Genomic DNA, 13031 nt, shown 5'->3' on the forward strand with positions numbered 1-13031 from the left:
AGCCGGTATTGTGAAACTCAAAAAAACCGGCAACAAACTCGTCGCGTCTATTTACGTAAACTAAAGAGTATTTTACGTAATTAGCAATGAGTCTTCTAAGACCCCACTTGACTCTGAGTCCTTCCGACAACGCTTGGCTGAGAGTCGTGAAGTCCCTTGACTCTGAATAAGTACATGTTGCGTGTGCTGCATAGCGGGCTCAGAGGATGTAAACCATGGAATCGGGAGAAAACTCTGCTGGACAAACTAGTGATCACAATATGGGAATAACACTATTTCTTTCACATCGGCGCATATCGGCAAACATATACACCAATAGGGATAGATCTGTGATTCTATGAATAGGCCAACAGATATATCGGTTGGGCTCTATTATTTATTTATTCGTCATCCCCGATGAGGAATGAGGAAATCCTTAACATTATCCAAGTCTCCTATCACTTCCCTTTCTAGAAGGATTTGTAATTGCTCATCATTTATTGCTATCATTTCTTCTGTGCTCACTTCTATGCAGGTCTTAGTGGATCACTGCTCTTCCGTATATTGACCTCTTCTGGAATTAATACAGGTAAGTTAATCCTTTTTTGTATTACATTTCTGAAACCCCTTTTCAAAAGCAGGTTGAATTATTGAATGTGGTCATTATTTGGGCAATTCCAAAACATATGCAGCCATCCTGTAGTTGTCGCAATGGCAGAACAAATCAACTTTGGCCAGTAAAACTATTCAAAACCAAAACTTAAACAAATTTGAAGTAGGCTAAAGAAGAGAGGAGGGGGCATACCTCCGAACCACTTTTAGAAGTGGTTATTGATTAAATACTTTGTGAGGTGTGAAAGCATTTTCAAATGCTATATGACATAAGTTTATCAATGTATATGTGTGATAGCGATGTGTGATAACACAGTCAATTTTAACACTGTTAAATAAATGTAACAACAGTATATTAAATGATATTGTATTGACTGTGCTACTCTTGATTTTGGCTTATATATTAAGGCAATTTGCAAATCATTTCACAGAAGATCTCTTTTCACAGAGCTTTACAATGATGGGCTTTGAACTTGATGACAGCTTAAAGACATATAATCCAGACAAAGAAAGTCACCGGTCTGGTAAAAAAAGAGCTTGCTTCAATTTAATATTATGACGAATAAATGCATAACTACTGTGATATCTTCTGTATGTCGATTTGACCCATAAGTTGAAGACTAAACGTTCCTTTCTTTATTTTGTAGTCCTGTGGTTAAAAGAGAGACCCTTCAGAGCGGCTGCAGTCTGTCTTGGCGTGTTATGTGTTGTACTTCTGACTGGGATCATCATCGTAGCCGGCCAACGTGAGTAGAAAGTTATCTTTACTACGAGGCTATGATGTCGCCTTTATGAAGCAAAGAAAAAGACTGGATGATATGGTTTGCATATATGACTAATGTCCTCTGTGGCAGATAACCATGCGGCAGTGGAACAACCTACCCCTAGCTGTAACCTGATTGGAGAGCAAGTCCAGCTAGGGACCAGATGCAACCTGACTGATTTGAGACGTGAACAGACAAGGAATAAAAATGTGACTAAGGAGAGAGACCAGCTAAGGATTACTTGCACCAACCTGATCCAAGAGCAAGGCCAGCTTCAAACGAGATACATGAACCTGACTGAGGAGAGAGACAAGTTAAAGACAAGTATCATGCAACTGATTCAAGAAAGAGACCAGTTACAGACAAGCACCAACAACCTAACTCAAGAAAGAGACCATCTACTGACAATTAACAAATGCCTTACTAAGGAAGGGTTCCAGTTAAAGACCAGTAACAATAACCTGACTCAAGAGAGAGACCTCCTCGGAACCAGTAACAAATACCTGAATAAGGAAATGAACCAGTTACAGACCATTAACAATAACCTGACTCAAGAGAGAGACCTCCTACAGACCAGTAACAATAACCTGTCTGAGGAAATGTACCAGTTGCAGACCATTAACAATAACCTGACTCAAGAGAGAGACCTCCTACAAACCAGTAACAAAAACCTGACTGAGGCAATGTACCAGTTGCAGACCATAAACAATAACCTGACTCAAGAGAGAGACCTCCTACAAACCAGTAAAAAAAACCTGACTGAGGCAATGTACCAGTTGCAGACCATTAACAACAACGTGACCCTGGAGAGAGACCAGCTGAAAGAGCTCCAAAGCTTGAGTGACGGGGGTAAGGAAGGAAGTTATATTAAGAACAACTAATTGGTAACTAATTTATGTAGTATGCTGTCCATATTTTGTTTACTACTTTTTATTCTTACTATACAGTTAGTATTTCCTTAAAAGTTAACCACATTTAACAGAAAGCAAATCAAAAAAAAAGAAAAAGCAAATCTAACTCATGTTTTGTTTAATAATAGTATGAATGTGGTCTGCTAGCCAAAAGACAACACAACACCCAAAATATAGGATTTAACTTAACCTGGAATTTAGAATTTAAACAATATTATAAAACGGAACACAAAAAATGACAAAGATAGCTAATATAAGTAACTGCTTGAGATTCCAAGTACTGTAATGCTACTCATGGATGTAATCAGAGGTTATTTGTTTATTATTAGGAGGTTGTTTGGCGGGATGGCAGCCTCATGGTGGCAGTTGCTACTTTCTCTCTGCTGAAAAGAAATCTTGGATGGCCAGCCGGCAGGACTGCCAGGATAAAGGTGCTGATCTGGTCGTCATCCACAGCGAGGAGGAACAGGTCAGGAGGGAAGGAAGGAGAGAGGAAGGAAGTTACTGTGTGTAAAGTTTTGCAATCTACAACCTCACGGCCAGATACTTACTAAATCCTACTCCTAAATCCTAAAGACTGCATATATATATATATATATAATCCAAATATTGTGTGACATGAAATTGAGTACAAATATATTATACATATAGAATAGAAAGCTTTATTGTCATTGTACAAAGTACATCGAAATGCAATGAGCAGCTCCTTAAAAGTGCACGCATGTTATCGAACATATAATATATAATAATATACAAAAGCAATATATAATAAAATAAATATATATTAAAAAAAAAAAAAAAAAGTTTAAATACACAGTAAAGACCACAAACAGACAACAAACATCAGTGCAGATCTGAGTTCAGTATTAAAAAGAGGATCTGAATCCATTTTGTAGGCCGATCAGCTGTGGACCCTGGGTGTTAAGCTTTGACTGTTGTCATTATAAAGAACCTCCTTCTTTCTTCCAGAATTTCATCAACAATTTCTGTTGTGCCGTCTGGATTGGTCTGACTGATAGGGGATCCGAATCAAAGTGGAAGTGGGTAGATCGATCAACCAGGAAACTGAGGTAACTGAGGTTTTTCCTGCATTAAGTACAATGAGAAATATATGTATATATATATATATATATATATATATATATATATATATATTCAACAGAGGTTTGTGTGCCCACTATAGGTAAGAAGTAAATTAACCCCTTGGCCCTTATAGTGTAGGAGTTATACAATTTTGGGGGAAAAATCTCGGCCAGATGCCTAGTGATGAAGGATATAATTAAGAATCTTTGCTTTTCTCCAAACAGTTTATGGAATCCTGGTGAACCCAACAATGCGGGAAATGAAGACTGTGCAGAGTTGATACCAGAGTCAAAAACCTGGAACGATATTTCTTGTACCTGGCAAAGACACTGGGCTTGCAAGTCTGTCAAAAGAAATTCACAACCAGAGATCAAAACTTCTATGAAATGAAGATTGCATTGGAGACAAATTCCATAGATATATGTTATAATATACAGAATTTATGTATCATTGAGTATAATTCATTTCCTATTCTTTACTTATGCCATTTGAAAAAATATCCCCAATGCATGAGAGTAGTGGTAAAAATTATTGACGAAGGATGCAAAGATAGAACATACAAGTTATATAATAAATTTCATCAAAAACAATGTCAGTTAATCATTTTAAAACGTAGAAAAATGGTGTTATAGACAGTATCTCCCACTGGTGTTATAGACAGAGTATATCTAACTGGTATTATAGACAGAGTATCTCCAAATGTTGTTATAAGTGGTTTTTATACTGCCAAATAGGCCCGTCTTATACCCGCCTATTGCCCGGGCATGGTTACTCGGGCCTACACATAATGGGGATTTCGTTTTCATGTAAATGCAATTAGACAGAATCGCGGTACCAGAGACCGAAGCGTGACCCAAGGGATATACAACATTCAAATAAATAAATTAAAGTCTTTAAATTAAATTCTCAACACCAGGGATTATGGAAGAAAGTAACGGTTTACATTTTATGGCAAACTATGCTTATTATTAGGCCTATCTATCATATTGATACATTAATAGTAGAAAGCATCTAAAACACCTCTGGATTCGTAGCAAAGGCTTGGCACGGCGCCAGAGAGTCTGGGGTCAGCGCGTGCTGACCTCAACCTAGTGTTTAGATTAGCTGATGTTGACCACAAGTGGTCAACATCAGCTAATCTAATCACAGCCCTGGGATCCGTTCTCTAAATAAATCTAGTCATCCAGTCCTTTAAGCATGTATGCTTAAAGGACTGGATGACTGACCGGCCGTGTGCGGACCTATCGTATGGGAAACAGCTTTGTTTGTGAGCATAAAAAGAGGCCGTGGTCTTTTGACCGGCAGTGCTTTGCAAACTACTACTCGGCTTTGTTGTTGCTTGATCAGCGACCACTTCAGATCAACTGTGGCTCTCATCCGATCAATAGGCCTTGTGCCTGATCACATGGCGCAGGGCCTGACTGGGACTTTCGATTTGGATGGGAAGTTAAATCTCACACACAAGGGCACACACACGCACACAGGCACACACACCCACACACCCACACACCCAAACTCCCACCCTATTGGGTAGAGAGATATTGCTGACGCACACACTTTATATATCCGATGGTGCGATTACTAAATGATTGCCTTATGATGAGGATACTACTACAGGTCAAGTCACATTTTGCTTATGTAGACATTTCATACACATAGGCAACACAATGCGCTTTAAATCACAAAAGTACACAAGTTATAAGAAAGACAATTCATTTATGGTAGTACAGAATGGGTACTTGCAGTATAACATTTAATTATTGACTCCTTACCTTTTTGTCACATATTTAAAGGAATTGGATTTTAGAAGTTTGTGTGTATTCACTGACATTTCAAGTTATTTCTTAAATTAAGGGAAGCTCTGACTTTGAAATGAAACCAAACATTTAAAGGGCTTGATTTTGTAAATCACAAGCTTATCTGATCTTTATCTTCCATTTATCTGAGCTGATAAGAACTATTTTAACTAGAGAGACGGTGAAATCCGTAAGCTGCTGACCATCATGCGAGAGAAAGGGATGCAGTCACAATTAAGGAAGACGGGGAAAGATGATGCGATCTACGAGAAAGCAGCAGAGGGACATTCCTTACGAGGTTTTCGTCGGGACAAAAAACATCTGGTCAGAAAAATTAAGAATATGTTGGTGTTTTTGCACCCCAATTGGTGTTTTAGACAGATGATCTCCAATTAGTGTTAAAGACAGTATCACAGGCGTGGCTCACTGGCTATGACCGTCCCAACCACGGCCACACCACGGTCACGGCCACATCACGGCCACCTCACGGCACGGTCACAGCCACGTCCTGTTGACAGCTCCATCCCAGACCCAGCCACGGCCACCTCACGGCCACGGTCACAGCCAACCTACTGCCACGGTCACAGCCACGTCACCTTCTCAGCCACGGTCACAGCCACGATCATGGCCACACCACGGTCCAGCCACGGCCACAGACAGTGCCCGGGAACGTGACCCAAGGGATATGCAACATTAAAATAAATAAATTAGTTTTCTATTTAAATTCTCAACCCCAGGGATTATGGTAGATGGTTCCAGTTAGCCAAAACCACTTCAGATCAACTGTGGCTCTCATCCCGATCAATTGGCCCTGTGCCTGATCCAATGGGCACAGGGCCTGACTGGGACTTTAAATTAAGATGGGAAGTGAAACCTCACACACAAGGGCACTCACACGCACAAGCAAACACTGGAAAACACACCCATCTCCCACGCTATAGTTAGAGAGAGATTGCTGACTTACACACTATATTATATATATAAGTAATTAGAAAGACTGTTTTTTTATGGTAGTACAGAATGAGTACTTTCAGTTTAAATTTAATGATTAACATTTGTGTATTCACTGACTTTTCTAGTTATTTTTTTAAATAAAGGGAAGATCTGACTGAAATGAAAGCCAAACATTTATAGGGGCTTGATTTTGTAAAACCACACAGCTTATTTGATCTTTATCTTCCATTTATCTGAGCTGATGAGAACTATTTTGAAGGGGAGTTTAGAGGTGGTATCTAAACTAATCTTGACTGGTTTTAGAAATTAGAGAATAGGAGGAATGTGGTTGAATTTTAGTTATATTTAGGACTAGTAGCATCGTCTCGGCCTTGGATAACTTCGAGAGAGCTGTTGAAGATGACAGAAAGATGCAATGTCATATGGTGCTGACTGCAGGAAAGGATTATGTTTCAGTTACCGTAGTCCCAGAAACATTTTCTCATATACATATTTACTCATATATCTCTATGATGGTAGTTTACCTCTCTGAATGATCAACACCAGTGGCGGACTCAGACTGTTTGAAGGGCAGGGGCGAAAAAATAAAAAGGGCACATTCTGGACAACATGGGGCCCCACCAGCGGACACAGTGGCTTTTCTTTTCGGAAACATTTAAGGAAGTTTTCCTTCATGTTGAGCTGATAGCTGACCACTATCGTCTCTCTTGCACGAAATGACCTACACTTGAATGATCTTGAACGCTCAAAAAAATGTATATACATTTTAAAACGGATTATGCAAACTGAAAATATTAAGTTTTTCTAACTTGGCATCTAATTGCACTTTTCCACTATGGGTTCTGGCAGACTCTTTATCCGCTTTTTTCTTCGTTATCCAGTGGAGATTTAAGTATCACTCGATGTAGCTGTTTGTCATGGCGACGCCACATGAAAGCAACGCCCGCGTTCCCCGTTCGTCAGATACCAAAGAGAGGAACGTCTGCACCTCAATAGCTAACCACAACATGTTTTTTTCGGTTTGCCATATTCTTGCTCCAGAGGGCACATCATCATCATCAGGGGCAACCTAGGGCACTCATTAATTTTCGTTCACGTGTAAAGGGCAGCCAATAAGGCACTTTCAGAAGGGAGCAGAAGGGCACTAGAAGGGCAATGGAAGGGCACTGGAAGGGCACTAGAAGGACCAGACGGGCAGTAGGGCACTATCAGGGTACTAGAAGAGCACCAGATGGGCAGAAGGGCACTTGAACGACCAGACGGGCAGAAGGGGACTTTCAGGGCACTAATGGACCAGACGGGCAGAAGGGGACTATCAGGGCACTAGAAGGGCACCAGACGGGCAGAAGGGCATATCATGGTACAAAAGGGGGCACTAAAAGGGCACCAGACGGGCAGAAGGGGACTATAAGGGCACTCATTAAGGCACGTCATTGAATTTTCTTGTTCTAGAGGGCACATCATCATAATGTTTGCACGTGAAATGGGCAGCCAATAGGCATTTCCTCTAGTTTTCGACACTCTTGAAGTGCACTTTATCGCGCTTTATCAACCATTGAGCCACGAGGGGGGGGCGGTCGCCCATATACGGACATATAACAGATAGGATATTTATAGGTATGATTGTAATTTACCACGATAGATGCAAAAAGAGGACTCTTTGTCACAGGCTACAGTTGTCACAAATCGACCCTGGTGTGATTAAACTATATGTTGCTTTTCCCAAAACGGAAATACCTACTGGCGCCAAAATACAGACCAGTACAGAACACTTTACACAATACAGACCAGCATAGGACACCTTACACAATACAGAACAGCACAGGACACCTTACACAATACAGAACAGCACAGAACACCTTACACAATACAGAACAGCACGGGACACCTTACACAATACAGAACAGCAAGGGGACACCTTACACAATACAGAACAGCACAGGACACCTTACACAATACAGAACAGCACAGGACACCTCACACAATACAGAACAGCACAGGACACCTCACACAATACAGAACAGCACAGGACACCTTACACAATACAGGCCATGACAGGCAACCTTACACAAAATAGGCCAGTACAGGACACCATACACATACAGGACACCATACAAAATACAGTCCAGGCCACCTTACACAATAAAGGCCCTCAACCCCGGCCGATCTCCAGAATGTGTATGGAAGCAAAAGTTTTTGAAAAGCCTTCTGGAAATCAATAAAGCAATTTCTATATTCAAATTTGGATAAAAATTGGCATTTTATCCAAATACCAATATGGTGTTAAGAAACAACATAGCACTGTCACTGCTGCCTTTAAAGACAAAAATGACATAATAAAGGCATTAGACTGCAAAAAAATATGCAGCACTTTTTATTGATTGGTCGAAAGCAGTCAAAACGGTTTATCACTGTATCTTGGTCCATATGGTCCACCACATTGGAGAAAGCAGCCTCTTGGTTAGCCCACTATTTGTCAGATGGCAGGCACCACCTCCTCTATTTTGACGATATCAAAGGGGGTGCCACAAGGTTGTGTTAGCACTTATATTGTTTTCCGTTCATGTCAAAGACCTTTGCGAAAATTATCAAATGCTATGTCCCCTTTTAATGCTGACTATACTATTATTTATTGTTGCTCGTCGTCTGTTGTACAGGCCCTTTGACCTTTTACTGTCTGCATTGGATGTTGTTCAGTTCCGTCTGCAACAATTGCAGATACAGAGAACTAAACTTGTGCTGTTTCCCGTTAGGGAGTTAAAAAACAAATAAATGGAGTTAGCCTCAAGTCACAAGTACTTTCGGGCTTTCTCGTTAAGAACAGCACAGGTCAGGTGACCTTGGGTGTCTTGAAAGGCGCCTCTAAATTAAATGTATTATTATTAGTAAGTCCCACATTACAAATCTCTGAGGTCAGCTACGTATAGCTATGTTAGCTGGAGATCTTTGGAATACACTCGTACTTCGGCTGCTGCATAGTACAACTGGGCTTAGTAATAAGTCGGCAAAATGCTAACGTAAAATGCTATTGCCAGACCAAGCTTAATCGTGGATGCACGTTGGCCTGGGGAGGCTCCTGTAATTTTCTTCAGCACAAGAGGTGTGATCAATGGGCCTAGTACAAATGACTCTGTACGCAATTGGCTGCTTGCCGTCCCCTGTTGTCGTTGTACGTATTAAACCAGCCAATAGCGCGCCAGGGGGAAAAGAAAGCTTGGTGATTGGCTCCCGCAAAAGCGTATCGGAAGCAAAAAGAAAAGTATTGCTCCTCAGTCCTCTCCTACTTCAGATCATCCGTGGCTCCGATCCTGATCAATATGCAGGCCAGGGCTGGATATCACCAGCTTCCTGGACCTGACTGCAGAGTTTTGATTTTGGTTGGAAGTGAATCACACAGACACACACACACACACACACACACACACACACACACACACACACACACACACACACACACACACACACACACACACACACACACACACACACACACACACACACACACACACACACACACACAGACCGGGTCGCGAGAGACTGCTGACTTAAACACTTTAGATTTCGATGGTGCAATAGCTATTGTTAAAAATTGAATGATTGCCTAATAATGAGCAAACTGCCACAAGTCAAGTTGCCTTATATTTAGCAAGAACATTAAATAGACAAAGGCAACTCAATATGCTTTAAATTACTAATTTATTACAACTAAATAAATTAGAACAAATTATAAGTATTAATTAAAAAACGGTAGTAAAAATTTAGTTTATGAGCTTCATTCGGAATCGACTAATATAATTGCTGAATTGTAATTGGAGGGTGATCTTCTATGGGTCCGGTACACTTGTGAAGGAGCTAAAGAAATGGGGTTGTGTTTATATGAAAGAGGGCCTACTGGCAGTGTAGTTACTCAAAAAAGTAAGTAGTGACTAGTTACTTCTGTAAACTGTGAGGAGATCACTTTACTATTGACTGCATTTGATACATGGACAAAGATTATAGCCCTTCAATCACTTCGCCTGTCCACATAGTTTTTATTGTATGAATGCATACAAAATGGCATGTAAAACCATATGAAAGAACAATAACTGTGTGCACAAAGAAATATGCTTCACTGTAAAGTGGCCCTATGCCATAAAATACCACATATCAGAGGAGCCAACCCCCCCTGCTGGCCAAGAAGAGGAAATGCCACCAGTTCTACCTCAGCGGCTCTCCCTGCTGGCCGAGTAGAGGAACTGCCACCAGTTCTACCTCAGCGGCTCTCCCTGCTGGCCGAGTAGAGGAACTGCCACCAGTTCTACCTAAACGACTCCCCCAGCTGGACAAGAAGAGAACTACTATAAGTCCCAACTAAGCCACCCCCTGCAGGTCAAGAAGCAAACTACTATTTCTTTCCCCCACACACAGCCCCCAGAGCACGTGCGCTTCCAGAAGTCATGGTCGATTTACGGTAGCTAGGCACTTAGCAGCCAACGCCCAAGCAAACAAGCCGCTGTCCACTGGAGAACAGAGAATGAAGGTTGACAGGGGGTGAAGGTTGACACCAACCTAACCACGGACACTTGTAACTACACTCTACTCGAGAGCAAGGGAAAGTCGAAAAAAAAGTCAGGAACTACACCATGGGGAGAGAGGATCCAGATCACCCTATACCCCAGCCCCACAGATGACCCACCTCTCACGACCAGCACATTCGCCCCAACACCATGTGTGACCTGCGACCACCCGACCATACCCGCCATACCATAATTCATGTCATCCACAGTGGGAAAGTAAAAAAAAAATGGAAGAGGAACGAACCATTTCTGTGTGTGTGTGTGTGTGTGAGCCTGTCTTCTTGTGTGTGTCAGGGCCACCGAGATAAAGAAGGTTACTCCCCTACTCAGAGTAGTGGAATATACGAGGGGGTACTGAATATGGAAATTGTCTTTACTATAATTGATTACAATTACATTTGTGTCAACCAATTACTAACTTGTGATAGATGTTCAGATATTCCCATTATGGCTAATTTGTTTTTTTTTAGGTTCAGTTTTTGCTTTGTTTTTTGAAACTCAATGTACCCTTATTACCCAAACGTTTGACCATGATTGTTATAAGTTCGGATGACTCTTTATTCTACCCAGTTTAGAAAGAAGTTTAGAAAATTCCAACCACAAACATGGTGCCAGAAGTGGGATCGCGGCTCTCCTCGAGGACCTCCGAGCCACACGTCGACTGACTGATCATACCTGCGGGTTACGGGGAGGTGACGGTGGGGCTCGTGGGGGTCTCCAGGAGAGTGGGCCATCACGGATTCACACGCTGAGAATTCAAGTCAGTCATGATTAGAGAATGGAAATAATGTATCGAGTTGATGTTGACCAGAGAAAAACTAGATAAATATAAAAATTATAATGTTTTTGGAAATAGTAAGAACCGGTCAGGGACTCGTGTAGCTTTAAATATGTTAAGATGGTTAAGATGAAACTGGGTTTTACTTAATAGAATAGTCATATGCACGTTTGATGTGGTATGCACAGGTAGCGGATAAGGACAACATTGAGGGACATGTTATGTGCCTCGATGTATGTGCCTGGGACCCCCGCACCGAAACTTGGCCCGGTCGGACCCCGAGGGCAGGAAGGGGGGGCCTGCCCTCGGGTCAAGTTTCGCGCGGGGATCCCAGTTAGGCCCTAGAATTCCTGCCCTCGGGGTCCGACGGGGCCAAGTTTCGGTGCGGGGGTCCCAGTTTGGCCCTAGAATAAGGTATTCAAATTTCAGGGCGGGTAGGACCTTCCTATCTCAAAAACTGTTTTTCTACCTCACTCACTGAACCACAAGGTCTTGCAGGCAACACTTCTGAGGGGCTTTATCCAAATAACAGTGCCTTGGGTAAAAAAATAATTCTCTAAGGGAACTCCAAATCTTGGATATGTCGTTCTCGGGACCCCGGGAAATGTGTGTAAAACAGTTGAGCTATCTCGAAAAGGCTGGAAAAGGGGCGTGACCATCCAACGTAGAGTTAATGCACATAAGACAAAGGTTAGTTTCTAGTCCCCCTTTTTTGTGGGATGGTAGTGTACATTTGTGGCTTAAGGGTGCTATCACAGCTGGCCTGCGGCCACGTTTTGAAGTCTGGGATCAAAAGGTCAAAAGGAGCCGGCACCAACGCCGCTTATGGATAACAAAAAGTTAATGTGTATTTCCTCATCATAACTTTTGTCATTATTAAAGAGAGGCCTGATTCTCAGATATGCGTGTTGGATGGCTAGGGTGTAGGTCTGGGAAGAACTTCAGGCCAAAATCTTGCAAAGCGAGCCGCTGGTGAGGTGCAACGAGATGGAGCACTTGCTGGGTAATTTCCTTTAGGGCTGAGCCACAGGTAGAAGCGTATGCGTCCTTTGAGGCCCCCTTTGATATATAAGAGACCCCAAGGTATAGCTTACTCAGATCACCTTGCATCACTTCCTTTAGGGCTATCGGCCTCCTAATTGATAATTGTAGTATAATTGAAATGCCCTCTTTCATATATATGATACTACCACCACTGGGACACCTGGGGCGGGGGGGGGGGGGGGGGTCTTGTGGACAGTAGGCAGCAAAACTCAGGAGGAGGAATGACCTCTCACACACTCAGTTGTTTTTAAATGTGCTATAGAAATAAGTTGACTTGACTTGACATATTTAATTAATTGTTGCAAATAACCTGGCCTCGTTAAATCAGTGAGCTTGGTGTTTTGCTTTAAAAAAAAATAGGTGATAGACGAAGTCCTAAACTGCAGAAAATAAAAACATCCAACGTGCCTTTTAAGGAAACCGTTGAATATCGTCCTATTTTTTAAACCAGCGGACCCTAGTTTACGACAAAACAACACAAATTGACGGCAAGTGCCGTTGCCGCGTAGGTCGATAGCAACCACCATAGCAACCATGGCAGTCAAGTGACGTGA

Source organism: Gadus chalcogrammus, chromosome 23, assembly GCF_026213295.1.
Source record: "Gadus chalcogrammus isolate NIFS_2021 chromosome 23, NIFS_Gcha_1.0, whole genome shotgun sequence".
Taxonomy (NCBI): domain Eukaryota; kingdom Metazoa; phylum Chordata; class Actinopteri; order Gadiformes; family Gadidae; genus Gadus; species Gadus chalcogrammus.